The 17,655-nt window shown below is 36.9% G+C and overlaps 1 protein-coding gene across 42 annotated transcripts in view; it reads right to left on the bottom strand.

Moving 5' to 3' along the window:
* Nrxn1 (neurexin 1) overlaps positions 1 to 17,655 on the bottom strand; it is a 1,038,549-nt gene that overhangs the window by 79,935 nt on the left and 940,959 nt on the right. The window lies entirely within an intron of this gene.

Below are 17,655 nucleotides of genomic sequence, written 5' to 3'. Positions count from 1 at the left end.
GAGACAGAGACAGAGAGACAGAGAGACAGAGAGAAAGAGAGATAGAATTAAGTTCTTTACTTATAAACGTGCTAACTTATCCACCTCTAGAAGGCATAGTAAGCTCCCTAGAGACTCTAACTCAACCTTATTTGTAAGACACATAAAGTAATAAGATGTAATTCCTACAAGTCCTGTCTTTTGAGGGCAGAATGTTTCAAAACAAGATCCTACTATGTAGTTCTGGCTGTTCTGGGTACTCGCTACTAAACCAGATTGGCCTCAAACTCACAGAGATCTCTTCTGCTGTCTCCTAATGGCTGGTTTTAAGAGCATATGTCTCCACGCTCAATGACATAAAACCTAGAAAATGCATTTTCTACAGTAATAGAGTAAAAACCAATCAGGCAAAGAATTGTAGAAACCTCGTGGTAAATGCACATTAAGTGCATTATTTCCAATTTCCTCTCATTTTATGTAGATAAAAGTTATATATTAATACAGTAAATATGCTTAGTACACAAATAAGTGAGTATGCTTTCTAAAAAGAATCTTCAAAATAGCCTTCGTTTGATTATTGCATTTAACCCGTGGGATTGAGTGGGTTCAGTGCCTGACAGTGCCACTCCTTAGGGGACCTTTAGTGCATTCAAATCTTTCCTCTCTTATTATAGTACATTGATCTTTGGAAAAAGACACAGGCTTTTCATACTAAAGAAAATACATCTGTTTTTTAAAAATAAACTCCCTATTTTCCATCAACATGACCTCAACTGAAAATCAATTCCTCCACAAGTCATGTAGATCATGATTTCACGTACACAAAGCATGGCATTTATTTTAATTTCTTTCCTTTTGTGTCATTTTTTAAAGAATTTCAAAAAAAAAGCCTTTAAGAAGGAAACTGATAAATGAAGGGGGCATTACTTTGGGTTTTGCTTTTGGTTTTGATACTATTATAAAGAACAGCCTGGATATATTCCTCAGTAGAGTGCACATTTTTAATACTCTATACAAATGATTTTATAGTGCACATTTTTAATACTCTATACAAATGATTTTATTGGCTTTTGAAGTTCTCAAGTTAAATAGATATGCATTTGCATAATAGAATTTTATCCAGTTGTAAAAAAAATGAGAAAACAGACAACAATAAATGGTGGAGAAATGTGGGGAAATAGAAACTGTACTTATTTTTAGTGATGCATAGATTCATGCAACCACTGTGGAAATAAGTGGAAAGGTTTTTCAACAATTAGCAATAGAACTACTGTCTGAACCAGCTACACCACAGCTTGGCAGATATCCAAAGGACTCTCTTACTTACAGCAGGAATATTTGCACAGCCATTCTGTAGTTGCATTGTTCATGACAGCAAGGAAACAAGGTCAGCCTAGATGCTCCGTGAGATAAGAGCGGATAATGATAATGGGGTACATATGCATAATAGAATTTTATCCAGTTGTAAAGAGATAAGAAAAATTGTAGAAAAGAGATATTTCTGGAAAGTATATTAAGTAAAGTAATACAGACTAAGAAAGAGAATTATCACATGTTTTCTTATACATGCACACTTAATTACATATTCAAATATATGTACCCATGTGGGATGAGTGTGGCTATGAGCTACAAAGAGGACCAAGAGGAGATCACAGAAGCGAGAAAGGAAAGGACGGGAAAGAGAACACACCTGAACGGAAGCAGCTAGAAAGTTATTGGGGGTGGAGTGTATGGAAGATTCAAGTTCAGGGAGTAGGATGAGGAAAAAGAGGGTAGGAGAATCCACAGAAAGAAACTTTGCTTAAAAATGCCTTGGGCTGGAGAGATGACTCTGTGATTAAGAGCACCTACTGCTCTTCCGAAGGTCCTGAGTTCAAATCCCAGTAACCACATGGTGGCTAACAACCATCGGTAATGAGATCTGACACCCTCTTCTGGTGCATCTGAAGACATCTACAATGTAATTAGATATAATAATAAATAAATCTTTTTTTTTTTAAAAAGAGAACTGCTGTTCTCAAAGATAAAAACAAGAAAATGCCTAATATCATTTATGCTATTTAAAACAATAAATGTATACTTTTAAAAAATGGTAGCAAATGTTCATAAGCTCCTTTTACTGAAAAACTGAACTGAGATCTTTGCTGAAGAAACCCTGGGCTAATGAAGAGGGAACCTGTCTTGTGGGTAAATAACTGTGGAAGACACTTTAAGTGGTAAATTCCATGCCCTTGGTCATAATGCATGAAAGACAAGAAAGCAGTCAAAGGGTTTATTCATCATCTTTGGCTGTTAGTCACCGTAGATGAGGCAGAGACCAGAACTGGCAGAGAGGCAAGTAATAGAGTTGAAGGCAACTCGAACTGTAAAGCACGTGATTTGGAGCCAGAAAGTTTGTCTACAGAGCTTCAAATCCAGCTGAAAATTCTGAGGTCTTATGCAAAACCTGGTAGAAATGTATTTCTCTTGCAGGATTTTGATAGTCTTCTCCCGAAATCTCCAAGTGAATATTTATGAAAGTATGCATTGTAATATAAGCGCACACTGAGTTAAAATGCATGAGTTGCCCTCAAGTAAATATGTAAGTGTATAAGGAATTTGGTTAGTTTTTCTTCCTGACATTTTACTGAGTAAGAAACAGCACTCCATGATATTTTAAAATATCATTTAAAATAGTTTTTTTATATATTTAGATCTTATTCCTTCTCCTTTCCCAACTCCTCTTAGATTCTCTTCACCTCCTAACTTCACGTTCTTTCTCCTTCTTGACAAGATCAACAAACAAACTAAATAAAAATCAAGAAGAGCAAAATAAATAAACAAAACCCAAACTAAAAATATACACAGAGTTGGAGTCCTGTTTGTGTTGAGAAACTACTGCTAGACATGAGTCCTACTCTGGAGTATGTGGTTGATCTACCCTGTGATACACCATTGCAAAACTGATTTCCCCTTTCTCTGAAGGTTTCAGTGTCAGTATCTCCTGGTTAGGAGAAGAACTTGGTGTTCATTTTCTGTTCTTTGTTAGGATTTTGGGATTGAATCCCAAGCTGTGCTGGGATCTCTGTGGGTTCATATGTGAAGATACTTTAAGAAGACTCCTGTATTCGAAGTTGAATACAGACTGAGCTAACTAGGTAATCAAAACTATGGAAGTGGAGACACAAAAAGGAAGCAACCTGGGGTTGGCATGAAGCTCAGGAGCTTCAATGACGCAGGAGGAAGGATGCTGTGTCCCTCGCCATAAGGGCTTTTTATGGAGTTCCAATCAACTCAGCTTAAATTGACTTTAGAGATTGGCTTAATCTCTGTGCCAGTGAAAATAGGGTGGAGAGAAGAGGCTATGCATGTAGGGAGAATAGACAAAATAGTGTGTTCTCAGACACAGATCCAAAAAGCCTTATGCTCTAAAAACACCCTATGCTGAAGAGTAGGCTGTCACTCTTTCTGAAACAGCAAATGGGAGAGCTACAAAGTCCATGACAATGAACCTGTGGCATCTAAAACTGTCAAAGCCCATTCAACCATCCACTCCCTAAACTCCAGGCAGTTCTTTTTTATTTCAACACTGGAGAGAGAAGATATATCGTAGTTTACAGAGTCTGAGATATGATGCTCTAAATAGACATCTGATCAGCATTTTATGAAATAAAAGTAACTAGAGACCCCTACCATGTAAATTCTTTGAGTCTCTCTGGGTGATAAATGGGATACTGAAGGGGAAACATTACTGTTATTATTTATGCATTCTAATGTTTCAATTCCATATCCTCTGCCTTCTTTAGAATATGCAGTAACAGTGATAAAATTGTCAAAAATATTTTTGAAATGAAAAAGCAAAATTATCCAAAAACTACCCCCTCGTCTCCATGATAACAGCACAATGACACTATCATGGGAGGCAGACGTTAAACAGTAGAAGCTAGAACTGAATAAAAATCTAGGAAATTGGAAAGAGTCCCGTGTTTGGAAGAAGTGTGGCTTTGTAAATACCAAACATGATCATTTTGTTTTCCAATTAAAGTGTAATAGCAAAAGAGCAAATTATCACCCAGGGCATCTTCAGGAGAAGCACAGTGACTTTGCACTTCTGTAAATGAAGTCAAGTTTTCTACAGATTGTTTTCTTTGGGTAAAGATTAGAGAAGCACACAAATAGGACCTTTCAAGCCGGGGCCTAGCAAACACATAAGTGGATGCTCACAGTCAGCTATTGGATGGATCACAGGGCCCCCAATAGAGGAGCTAGAGAAAGTATCCAAGAAGCTAAAGAGATCTGCAACCCTGTAGGTGAAACATTATGAACTAACCAGTACCCCGGAGCTCTTGACTCTAGTTGCATATGTATCAAAAGATGGCCTAGTCGGCCATCACTGGAAAGAGAGGCCCATTGGACATGCAAACTTTATATGCCCCAGCACAGGGGAACGCCAGGGCCAAAAAGTGGGAGTGGGTGGGTAGGGGAGTGGGTGGGAGGGTGTGGGGGACTTTTGGGATAGCATTGGAAATGTAATTGAGGAAAATACCTAATAAAAAGTAAAAAAAAAAAAAAATCCTAAAGGAATCACAGACACACACACACACACAAAAACATTCCGCATTACAATTCAGGTATGACTAATCAATTTGCAAAAAAACTTCAAATTGGGAAGTATATTTAAATTTAACTATAAAAATACATGATAAATAACAAGTGATTGGCATCATTTTGTGCCAATGACTGTGTGTGTACGTGGGGCAGGGGGAGGTGCAATATACTGCTGCAACACCAGAGGTTTTGCAGAGCTTTGGGTTTACACCTTGGGCCACTGAGTTCCCACTCTGAGAAAGTCATGCCAGCTCTCATTCTCAGGAACTCCTCTGGAGAGTGCTGTTTAGGTACTGGGGTTGAGATTCTGAATGTGGATGCTGTGTTATTCTAAGATAGGAAGCTGTGGATTTCAATGTGACGGATAGTTGACTTTGTCTAGCGTGATGAACCTGTAACCTGTTATGAACCTGACACTTTCCCTGCATGGGAAACAAAGGGCTCCCGCTGAGCTGAACTGTTAGCATCCGTCGGGAACACGGAGAGCATGTGAGAGTCTGGAAGTACAAATGATGACTCTTCACCAGTACAGTACTCACGGCGCCACGCCCAGAACCCCCTGCAGCATGGACGCACTGGAATTTCCTCAGACGATTATGGATAGTGCTGACCAATCTTTCTCATTCTGCTGATATCAGTTAGCTATGTATTTAGGAGGACAGAACTTTCTGATGCCTATAAAATTACTTTTTAAATGACCAAAGCTTTCCTTGTTTGCTACACAAAGATCAGGGACCTTTGACGGCATGAGGGACTACTGAATCCTTCAAAGCAAAGGCGTACAAAGATGATGTGAAAATTACTATTGTGCCCATTCCAAATCCTGGCTGTGTGATAAAATGCTGTGGCTGCAGAAATTCTTTATTTGCTGTATCGTAAACTTCTGTAATTATCACATTTTTCTATATTCTTTTAAAATTTATGTATGTATGTTTGTATTTATTTATTTATTTACATCCCAAACTCTGCTCCCCCTCTCAGTCACCCCTCACAGAGTCCCTTTGTGATATGAGGGCAGAAACAAACAGTAACAACAAAAAAGGTAAAAACCACACTTTTTTTGTAGCCGCAGGTAAACTTCTCCTAAAATTCAGACTATTGGTTCAATAGGAAAAGTGTATGATGCATATATGTATATGTGTTTTATATATATATATATATATATATATATATATATATATATATATATATATGTGTGTGTGTGTGTGTATGTATAATATATGTGTGTATGTATATACATATGTATGTATGATAGATACACAGACACACACACAGACACACACACACACAGAGACACACACATATATAGCTAGATATTTGTAACCATTATGGAGGACAAATCAACTCCTGAGCAATCCTCCTCTCACCTTTCTTTCTGTTTCTCTTTAGTGATAGAGTGAAGTTGACTGTTTCAGCAAGATTTTGCTTTCCTTGTATATAGACAGAACTGACTGTGCTAACAGAGATATAACTAGAGAAATGGGAGCATCAATTGCCCTGACCTCAGCACCTTACATCCATCTCAGTGAAAAGAGTGACTTTGCATTTGGGAATACAGAGACCGATTTATTGAAGATATGTAGGAAGCAAATAAAGGTAATGGAATAGGCTGGAGGTCAGGTAGCAAGCAAACTGAACTTCATATTCCTTAATCACTCCCTGTGCTTTGCAAATCCTTCCAAAACATGACCTCATCTGTGCGCTCATCCTCCCAAGTGAGTAGCGCTCAATTACTCATCCCATCCCTTAGCACAATGGAGAGCTCACTTTTACTCCACCCTGGTTGACTCTATTGACCCCCACCCCTAGATGTTTTCTTATATTCAGTTTAGTATGGGCTTGAGAAGGAGGTTGAGAGCTGCTGAGGACAAGGGCATGCCTATCCAATGGCTCCCTGCTTGCCATTGAAGTCAAACTTCTTTACAATTGGGTATAGACTGATTATTATTAGGTAATTTCACAATACATTTTGTTATCAAATGTCAAGTTTGTCATTGTAAGCATGTTTGTGTGTATTCATTACACACAAGTGAAGAAAGGACACTCCTCATTGTAACCTTAAAACCCAAGTAAGCTGGGACACCAAAATGATAATAATAATAATAATAATAATAATAATAATAACAATAGTAATGTGAATATATATGTTATGTCTGTGTGGTTCTTGTGCAAGACTTCAGATATTCTAAGTATGTAACTGCAAGTGTATGTATGTACCTCTAACTCATATTCAAAAAGTTGATATATAAATAGCAGAAATAGGTTTAATTAATCTGAATTATATAATTTATGAAAGCTTATGTATTATTCCTTTAACAGAGCATTTTAAACATGGATTTATAAATTTTCCACTGTTTTCACATTTTATTATTGTAATTATTCTAATCAAAAGGTTTTAAGAGCATAACATCCTAGCTATTTTGCACTCCTATATCAATACCTTAAAATTCTTCACTTGTTATTGAGAGTGTGAATCTGACCTTCATCATCAGAGAGCACACATTTCCACACACAATTATTCAACACACAGATACCTGAAGATTTCATGTTTATATTTGTTAAATGTACTTCATATACTTAAGCAATGCTGAAAACACACATACACACTATATACACACAAATGGGCACACACACATATACACATCTCACACACATGTATAAACACACATGACCACAAATGCTCACACATACACCTGTATTACCTGACAATTGCATAGGAATTTTAAAAAGCAAAATGCTACATTTCATTTCTCAGGAATTTTTTTTGACAGACTGAATCCCCTGGGAAGTCATGAGTAGGAAGAATACATTTTCAAATAAAAATAAAAATTCTCTCTTCCTAAAAGTCTGTCTAATAAAAAGTTATTTTTCCAGTAGAAAAGTATGAATATTAAAGTTAGGAATGACTTCTTTTGTTGTTGTTGTTGTTTTATTTTGTTTTGTTTTGTTTTTTCAAGACAGGGTTTCTCTGTGCAGTCCTGGCTGTCCTGGAACTCACTCTGTAGACCAGGCTGGCCTCGAACTCAGAAATCTGCCTGCCTCTGCCTCCTAAGCTCCCAAGTCCTAGGATTAAAGGCATGCACCACCACTGCCAGAAATGATTTCTTATTATATCAAGTTAGATTCAATATCAAGCTTAGTGTATATTTAATTAAAAACTTCATGTAATCATCAACTGTGTAAAATGAAAGTACACAGCATCTACTTTGAGCTCTTTTTAACTGTCAGTAGATACTAATGTTGGCCTTGGCTAGTAGTTCTACCAAGCTTTTGCAAAGGATAAAATTCCAATAAGCAATTTTTGTTTAGTTTTAGGAACAAGTATCCCCATATGTCCTCGAACTCTGTGTGTAGATGAGTCAAGGTGACCTTGAATGTCTTAGCCTCCAGCCTCTACATCCTCAGGGCACTTTCACACTTGGTGCCGAATCGCCAAGGACTGAGTCCATGACTTCATGCATCCAAAGCAAGCACTCTACAAACTGACCATCGCCAACTCTCCAATCAGCATTTTCAGAAGTGGAGGAATGCACAGAGATCATCATCTATGAACAATGATGCCCATGCTTCCAATACAAATGTTTCCTGTTATTATCTGTTTATGCTTTTATGTTTTATCTGTAATTTAAGGGCCAAAACATACATGAGAGCACACTTATGTCTAGGATATATGTGAAACTTTGCTGCGTTGTACATGGACAAGATGGGTATGGTTAGCTTAGCAGGGTGAGAAGAATAGACGTAAAAGACAGGTGTTAACATAATGCAAGTCTCTTGGGCAAGAATTTCTGCTCTGTAATGTATCATGCAGTTATTAAAAGGTTACAGTTAAGAGATAACTGAAGATGTATCTCTTCAAGAATCAAATTGTCTGTGACCCAAGTATTACCTTTCATTTTGATAACCAGCTATAAGAAATGGAGACAGGGGTTTCAACTCAGGCAAAGGGAACACCCTAGTGCTATCTTCCCAGACTTCAAAATCAACAATCAAAATATTTGCAGAGACAATTTAAAGAATAAATGCAGTCATTTTAATGCATATTTTGCTATTCATCCATCAGCTGCTTCTAGTTTGTGAGCATTCATAAAAGTAATTCAGGCACAATGACTGTAAAAACAATGTCAGCAGGTATTTTTTAAAAGTGGACTTTTTTCAGGGTCTGTGCCTGGTCCTTTATACCTGTGTCATGGTTTTCAGTTTAGCATTTTTATAGGATTCCTGAGTGTGCCAATGAGTGTGTCTCTGGTTCCTGTGTCTTCCACTGAGCTTTTTTTCCTTCTGATTATTAGTTTCATTCAATTCTGATACCACAAGCTTTTGTATTATCTTATTGTAATTTATTATTATCACTTAGAAGCCTCTATGTTTACTACTGAGAGACAGAAGAAGGTAGATCAGGTTGGGAGGGGAGGTGAAGAACAACTAAGAGGAGTAGAGGGAGAGGAAACCATAATCAAGATATATATTATGTGAGAAAAAAAATCTGTCTTCAATAAAAATATTAAAAGATAAAAATATGCATAAAATATCCAATTATTGATACTGACAGTCTGAATTCACAAAATACATCTCAGTGCTTTCTGTTCTAAAAAGCATATTAACTCATCCACTGAATTATTCAACATATAGGTGGAACTAGATCTTCTAACAACTATTCCATATAACATCTCTTGTTTCAGAGATGAAACCAAGTTTCATAAACTTTGTAGAAAGCATATAATTGCACTTACTAGTAACTCAATTTTTTCACAAAAAATTCCAAGAATTTATAAAAATTCAGAACTAAAGTCACAATACAAGATTTAGCAACTCATCCCAAAACAATTAGAAATAAAATAATGAATTTTCACTCCTTAAAACTTAGGAACAAAACCAAAGTAACATAAGTAAATTCAGCATCATGTTTCTGAAAAAAAAATAGCTTTTTATTTTGGTTCTGCTCTAATATTGCTATTTTACTATTTCTCTAAAAACTAAAAATCAGTTTTCAAAATATTAAGAATAACAACCTTTGATGCTCATTTAGTGACCTGTAAATCATAGACTTTTATAATATAATGTTGGGAGAAGCAATGCCTTTAGACATATCAGGTTAAAGCTTGGTCCTGAGATTTAGTGTGTAAATATATTTCCAGTTATTGATGGGATCAAGTTGTACTACATTTTGTTCTTTTCCAAGCAACTACTTACACCTCCATCTCTACTTATATCCAGGGAGAAATAAGGCTAAATTGAGATGTGATTTGCAGCAGTGCTATGAGATCCTTAATATATGGTCATATGTATGTCAGATCCCAGCATATACTTGAACCCATGAAACAGAGAACAGCTCACTAAGGATTTTGATTATCTGCTCTGGAAAGGGACTTGTAGCACTTTGCCTGGCTTTATGAATCTGAGTGTCACTTTGTTTTGCACGAGACTTTGATTAAGAATGATTTCATGTTCACCTATTATCTTATTCAGTGCTGTTTCAAACTGTGTGCAAACACATTTTAGTATTTAAAAATAGCTAAGTAGTTCATAATTTAAGATATGGACTCACAATAATATCAGGTTGTCATAAATATTTACTACTGTTGCATCATTTGAAACACGTTTCAAAGTTATAAAGAAATAGAAAGATTGCTTGTCATAAAGTCCAAATGAAATAAACCAAGGAAATTAAAACATTTGTTGTCATCGCTCCTCCGTAGGAAAACTCACCATATTTTCTCTTTTAGAGAACTTCAAGCTTGATGAGTTTAGCAATGATCATGTGGGCCTGACATCCTCTTACTAAAGGTTAACTCAGGTTTCAGGGTGTTTGACCATTACCCCACAGAATAAAGAGGAAGAAAAGGCAAAACCCAACACTAACCATTAAAATAATTCAGTGGGACAATGCTGTAGCAACATTGACTTCAGAACCAACTGAGTTTGCAAGGGTGGACTCCAAGGAATCCAAGGATATTGCAATATTGAGAACAGAAATCATGGTGGATGGATTTAGTAAGCAACATTTTTATACAGAAAAGAGTGTCAATACTGAGTTTTTAAAACTCTATGGTATGGTCCTTAATTAACCAGTTCATTAGTGCTAAACAGAAATAGTAAATATTTCATTATGATATCCACTAAACATTTTCAAAATCTCAATATTAGGAGGTGTTTCATATAATCTTCACAGAACACCATGACTTAGATACTGTTATTCTCTGACTTGCACTTCCGTGATGATTAGGCATGTTGACCCTTTTCCCAACCCTTTATCTATTTGGATATTTGTGTTTCTTATTTTGTTTGTCTTCCTAATTGTATGTCTACATAAGTCAATTCATTTTTAACCTGTCCAATTTCCCATTTTTGTATTTCAATTGTGAATTTAATAAAATCCCACAAGCATACAATTTTGACTACCCAATTACAGTGTAACTAAGCACAAAGGAGAGTTTCTGTATTGAATTATTTTCCTAAATTGTCTTGGATATTTAAGTATTCTAAGAACTGTAATATCTACGAGAAAATTGATGATATCTACACTCTCCTATAAAACTCCACAGAAGTTTGTAAAATAGAAAACGTAGGCACTTGTTAATAATAGCTAGACGTTAAGTGTAAAGAACCAGGTTCAGTTTCTGTTTAGCAATGGCTTTAATCTCTAAGACATATATTTTTAATTTTATAGAAGCTATATAAATTAAAACTGGGTGTTTAAAATGCTGACTACTTCATAACTTAAGATATGGGCTCTCAGTAGCATGTAATTGTCCTAAATGTTTTCTACTGTTACACCAAGTCCTGTGACAAGATCCTCAACAACTGAGACTGTACAAACTCACTGCATAGGTATTATACATTTGGAGAACAGGTGACTGGGAGCAGGAGGGACCAAATGAAAATAAATAGGATCTTTTCTTTTTACAGGGGCTGGATCTACTGACCAACTTTTGTTTGTTTCAGTAGACATGCAAAAGCCACCCCCTACTGCTTTTTCACCGACAGTCTCGGGAGCTGACATGTAAGAAGTTCCAGGCAACAAAGCAAACATGAACAGTCCCAGAGAAGAGATATTTTTCACAATAAAAAGACTACAGAAATGTGGGAATGGGGAGACCAAGAGGCAGAAATGATATGGGATTTCAGCAGATAGAGAAATTAGATGTTCAATGAAAAGTGGATGCTGTAGCAAAAGAAAGCTACTATCTTCAGGAAAGTGGAGAAAGAAAAGGATGTTGGAATGGGGAGAGTGGATGAGAACAGAGTGTGTCCAAGAAAAGTATGACATGTCCAAGGAGGAAGGAAATTTTAACCTGCTTTGGAGTTTCTATATTTTCAAATATTTTACCAGAAATAATAACATCAGCTCCCCAGACTCTGCAGCTGACAGGAAGCTACATACACCATGTGTTAGGCTTGCAAGGGTGACTTTGCAGACTAAGTTTAGAGTTCTGTTTGTAACTGAGAAAGCAAGTCAAGGGTGATAAAGGTCACTGGAGACTAAGGAGAAAAGCCAAAAAAACAAAAAAACAAACAAAACACATGTGTGTTCCACAGCCCCCACTGCACAAGCTCCTGCCTTCATTAAATATGCAATCATTCAAAGTGTGAGGAGTTAGTCTTGTCATTGAGCCCAGACAATTGGGGAACAGTTTATCCTGTCTTTTTAGAAATGGTACTAGACTGTTTTTGGCTAGATGTCTACTAGTGAATACTGATCTCTGAGTTCTCAGTATCCATTTTGAAGAGTTACAGACAGCATATTTAGGGCCAAAAATATTTCCTTCTAAATTTCATCTTCCAAGAAGGAAAACTTAATAATCATTACTCATATTCTGCAAACTTGGCTCTTCACTGCCTCTGATCTACTTCTTTTCTCAGTTCTAGACAGTATGATCTTCACTCTCTTTTTTTTTTAAATTTGATATTTTGTTTATTTACATTTCAAATGTTGTCCCCTTCCTCTACGAAAACCCATTACCCACTACCCCTGTTCACCAATCCGCCCACGCCTGCTTCCTGGCCCTGGCATTCCCCTACATTGGGGCATAGAGCCTTCAAAGGACCAAGGGCCTCTCCTCCCATTGATGACTGACTAGGCCATCCTCTGCTACATATGTAGCTGAAGCCATGAGTCCCACCATGTGTACTCTTTGGTTGGTGGTTTAGTCCCTGGGAGCTCTGGGGGGTTGTGGTTAGTTCATATTGTTGTTCCTCCTATGGGGCTGCTAACCCTTTCAACTCCTCGGGTCCTTTCTCTAGATCCTTCATTGGGGACCCTGTGCTCAGTCCAATGGTAGGCTGCGAGGACCCAACTCTGTATTTGTCAGGCACTGGTGGAGAGGCTCCAAAGACAGCTATAACAGGCTTCTGTCAGTAAGAACTTGTTGGCATCCACAATAGTGTCTGGGTTTGGTGATTGTATATGGTATGCATCCCCAGGAGGGGCAGTCTCTGGATGGTGATTCCTTCCGTCTCTGCTCCACACATTTTTTTTTCCAAATGGGCAGAAATTCTGCCTTCAAGATCTTTGTGTTTTACATAAGTGTCTCAGAAAAACAAGCATTGCCACCTATGATCAATGCAGAGGTGAGGGAGACTTTGGAGGAAAATACAACATTGATTGCCAAATACAAGATCTCTGTGTTCATATCTTGATTATAAGAATATATAATGTTTACCAGTTGGTCAAGAGAGATTATTCACAGCAAATACTTAAAATGTTGCCGTTTTAGTTCTATAAGTTACCAATGAAAGGATTTATAAACTGTAAAATACAAGTAATTTTATGCTTTAAAAATAAGTTTTTCCATCTACTTAACAAGGATCCTTTTAAAGATGACACTCATACTTTATAATAATAACTTTTACACTCAAGATTCAAAACATAAGGCAACTGATCCTCAATGGACTTGTGAATAGGATAGATAGTCGTCTTCACCTTCCAAAAAATGAATGGTCCATATGACTTTAAAGGTAAGGCATCCCCCTTGTCACATAAAGCTCTAGTTACTGTGACAGTCAAGACCATAGGGTACACCTGACCCTTATTCCTGTATTTCATGCAGGCCAGGATAGGGTCTGACATGTGAGTAACAAGCCACAAAGTAGCATGGGATGACAGGAGATTGTGTGAAGCTCCAAGTCTTTGAATACATCTGGGTTTTTTTCCCTCCACTTTGTATGTCTATAAATCACTTGTTAACTTCTTCTTATAAAACTTATGTGAGGGGGCTGGAGAGATGGCTCAGTGGGTAAGAGCACCCGACTGCTCTTCCAAAGGTCCAGAGTTCAAATCCCAGCAACCACATGGTGGCTCACAACCATCTCATAACAAGATATGACTCCCTCTTCTGGAGTGTCTGAAGACAGCTACAGTGTACTTACATATAATAAATAAATAAATCTTTAAAAAAAAAACTTATGTGAAAGTAAGACCACTGCAATGATCTGGGACATGTTAATCTTTATCAATGAACCATGTACCATAGCCTTTGTAATTATGGCAGTGTGTTTAGTTCGATTACAATGAAACTTTAAAACCAGTCCGCAGGAGAGCTGCGGAACAGTTGGTAAATGCAATGGATTGGTTATTTTCCCTGCCCCACATTCAGATGTGGAAAGCCAATTCCCATGGAGATGGCATTAGAAAGAAGGTAGAGTCTTCGGGAAGTATTTAGATTAGGAGCGTGTAGTTTTCCTGAATGGGATTAGTTCTTCATGTAGCCAAAAAGAACAGGACTTTTCCCCTTTGTCATGGGAAGACACAGTGGAAAGATATCTATTTATGAACCAGGAAGGTTCAGATACTAATCTGTTCACTCCTTGATGTTAGAGTTTCCAGATTTCAAATCTAAGAAAATAATTTATATTATCTTTAAGGTAACGAAGTTAAAATATTTTTGGATATTCAGGGGACTGAGATAGGAAGGCAGTAGCTATGGATTCTCTCTCCCCCCCCTCTCTCTCTCACACACGCACACACACACACACACACACACACACACACACACACACACACACACACACACTGTGCCTGCCTTTGAACTCAAAGAGTTTAGAAAGAATGCATACACATTTTCTACTCTTGGAGGCTAATTGTTTGCATCATTATACAGTTAATTGTGTATTTAGAAAACATCAGTGAGCATGGGATTGCCATCAACATGTCTCTCCTGATTGTATATAAAATGCTTAAGTGCATGTAAGTGCCAGAAATGAGCCTCAAAGGCTCTTCTTGTCTGTCATATTTGGTCTAGACTGCTAGTGAGAAGAACTGAAGGATATATCTAGTTCCCATGTCCCAGTTTACCGTTCTGCATTAAGACGTTGTTAGCAGAGAACGTTCTTCTAATTCCACTAGTTATTAATAATGCTTTTAGCCTCTTTTTAGTCATGTATTACTTTTGATGAGATAAAAGACAGCATTGCACCCTACTCTCTTCCATAGCAGAAAATTGTTAGCTCACTCATCATTTTGATAAATAAAGACAGCACTATCCCCTATATGATTCTGGAAGCTGGTGAATGAGAGTATTGCCCTGGGTAACAGGCAGAATGTTTAACAATTGTATAATATGGTCTTATTTAAAGAGAGACAGGGAGAGAGAAAGAGAGAGAGGGAGGGAGAGAGAGAAAGAAAGAGAGAGAGAGAGAGAGAAGACCCACTAACTGATTTGAAAATTCTTTCTGAAAAATAATGAAACCATTAAATAGGCGATTCAGTTGTGACTGGAGAAAGCCATTATCAGGAAGGTTGCAGTATCTGAACATGCTGACACTGATGATGTGCATATGAAAAGAAGATAGATTTTATTCATCTGTACTGATCATCCTCTCCTCATCTGTCCTGTATGTAAATAAGACAAACTGGTTTTCCTTGACTATAGCGTGACCTTCAGAGATGCTTTCTCCACTATGATACACTTGTAGGAACATCTATGTTTAAGACGCCATTGCTTATGACTGAGTAGAGACAATTGCACTGATTGGAGTCTGTTTCATTCTTGTTCAAAGTAAAGAAATAGTGTGAGACTATATGGGATTCTAATTTGAGAGCTAAATTCTTCTTCAAGGTCAAAATGTACCATGTATTCAACTATGACTTCAAAATTTACTGGTTGATGCCTTAGCTCTCCCACGCCCCCATGTGGCTGTACTTGGGAGTTAGTTTTAATTAGTTACTTAAACATGTAATTAATGTTAAGTTAAAAACCACCAGGTAGGCTCTTACTCCCACAGGATTAATTTCTTAATCTCTCTCTCCTTGACAGTGTAGAGGAGAACCTCGATGGCATATAGTGGAGATGCAGCTGTCTGAAAGCCACAAAACGAACTGTATTCATAAACCCTATGGGTTAGCCTCTCTTTCTGGATCTTGGCTTCCAGAGTTGTAATAACTGTATGCTACAGATGTCACCTAGCCTGGAGTACTTTGTTACATGAATGTATTGTGGGATGCTACATTGCTCTCCATTCAGCTGAATTAAATCGCAAGGAGAGCAAGCACTTCGCGGATGTTTCTGAGTTACCTGGAACACAGATTTTTCTCACAGAGGGGTTGGTTACTAATACTTTGAGTGTGTGTAGGTGTGTTGACTATACATCAGCAACATGAACATAACCATGCAGCCTAGTTGTTTTGCCCTCCAAAACTGGTCTTTGCCTACAGACTCATTTGAGGTTTGCTGGTTTTATGTCCATTGGATAATTCATAGATAAGTAATAAATACATAAATTTTGGGGAACAATGACTGATGTGTATTAAAATGTTATTTAAATGTTCCATTATTTTAAACTTGAATGAAAGTTTGTCTTTTTTCAAGATGAAACTAATATTTCATTCTTCCATTTCATCAACAGATACTATAGGGTGGGTTCATCTAAGATGAGTATGTTTTAAATGTGTAACCATAAGAAGAAAGGAAAGCTAATGTAACGAATATCTGAAGGAAGAGCACAGGAAAGCAAGAGAAATAGGTTTTGTGTCACTTAGAAAACATAACCATAATCTGCACCTCCCGTCTCCATCCCCTTGTAGGCAATGGGGCCAAAGGCCTCATATATGCTAGATAAGAGCTATACCATTAAAGCTGCCCACTGAGTGCAGTCACCTCTTTAGGTGTTGAGATCCTCTCGATCACCCATATTCTAAGAGGCCATACTACTTGAAGGAAAAAAAAAAGAAAAAGAAAAAACTTTGTTTCGTTATTCTATGTAGTTGCTTTGCCTTTTCAGTAGATTTTTCCACCTTCATTCATTTATGTACATTATTTGAACTTTGTTATTAAAATAGTCTAGAGTTCAGAAACAAATTCAGAAATAATATCTTTAAAGGTGTGTGTTGTCCATGGTAGGTTGACCACAACCCACAGCAGGCCCCACACCAACATGCATGTGCTCCCCGGATAGTTGTACAGTGCATCGACCTCAAAAATCATATAAACACATCAAGAAAAATGGACTAAGCAGGTTATAGTTATATCTACTTGTGCACACACACATGTAAATGTAACAATAATCTCCAAAGCGAAAAAGACTAACAACTTAAGAGTGGGGAAACATGGAAAGTGTTTTAGGGAAGACAGCTGGGAAGGACTGGAAAAAAATAAGGGGAAAAGATATGATTCTATTATAATGTTTTTAAAGAGAAAATTGAAAGTGGTTTAGTAGGGAGATAGGGGTGGATCTGGGAAGAATTTGGAAAGGGTTGAATATGACTAAAATGCAGTGCAGGAATATTTAAATCTACCCAGAAGTGTAGTAAGAAACATTATTTATTAAGCTTTTAACTGTTGTCACATGTTATCTAGACAACATTCTTCAGAAATAAAATGGTTACCTTTTTAAGACATTCTATAATTTTTTAGCTTTTCATTCAATTAAAGAAACTTACAAGAAAAAGAAAGAGGATCATAGAGCATATATTATAAAATAGCTATAATATAATATAACATATAATAATGTAATACAATAATTATATTATATAATGCAATATATAATATATTATAATATAAATATAAGCGTGGGACAGGTAGAACAATGAAGACATGCAGAAACAGTGACTACTATAAATCATTTTAATCAAGACAGGTGTATGGTAAGTGG

The sequence above is a fragment of the Mus caroli genome, unplaced genomic scaffold (assembly GCF_978045245.1).
Source record: "Mus caroli unplaced genomic scaffold, Mus_caroli_1 scaffold_18, whole genome shotgun sequence".
Lineage (NCBI taxonomy): Eukaryota > Metazoa > Chordata > Mammalia > Rodentia > Muridae > Mus > Mus caroli.
Note: the sequence above shows the minus strand (reverse complement) of the source record. Positions and strands in the feature narration are given on the sequence as shown.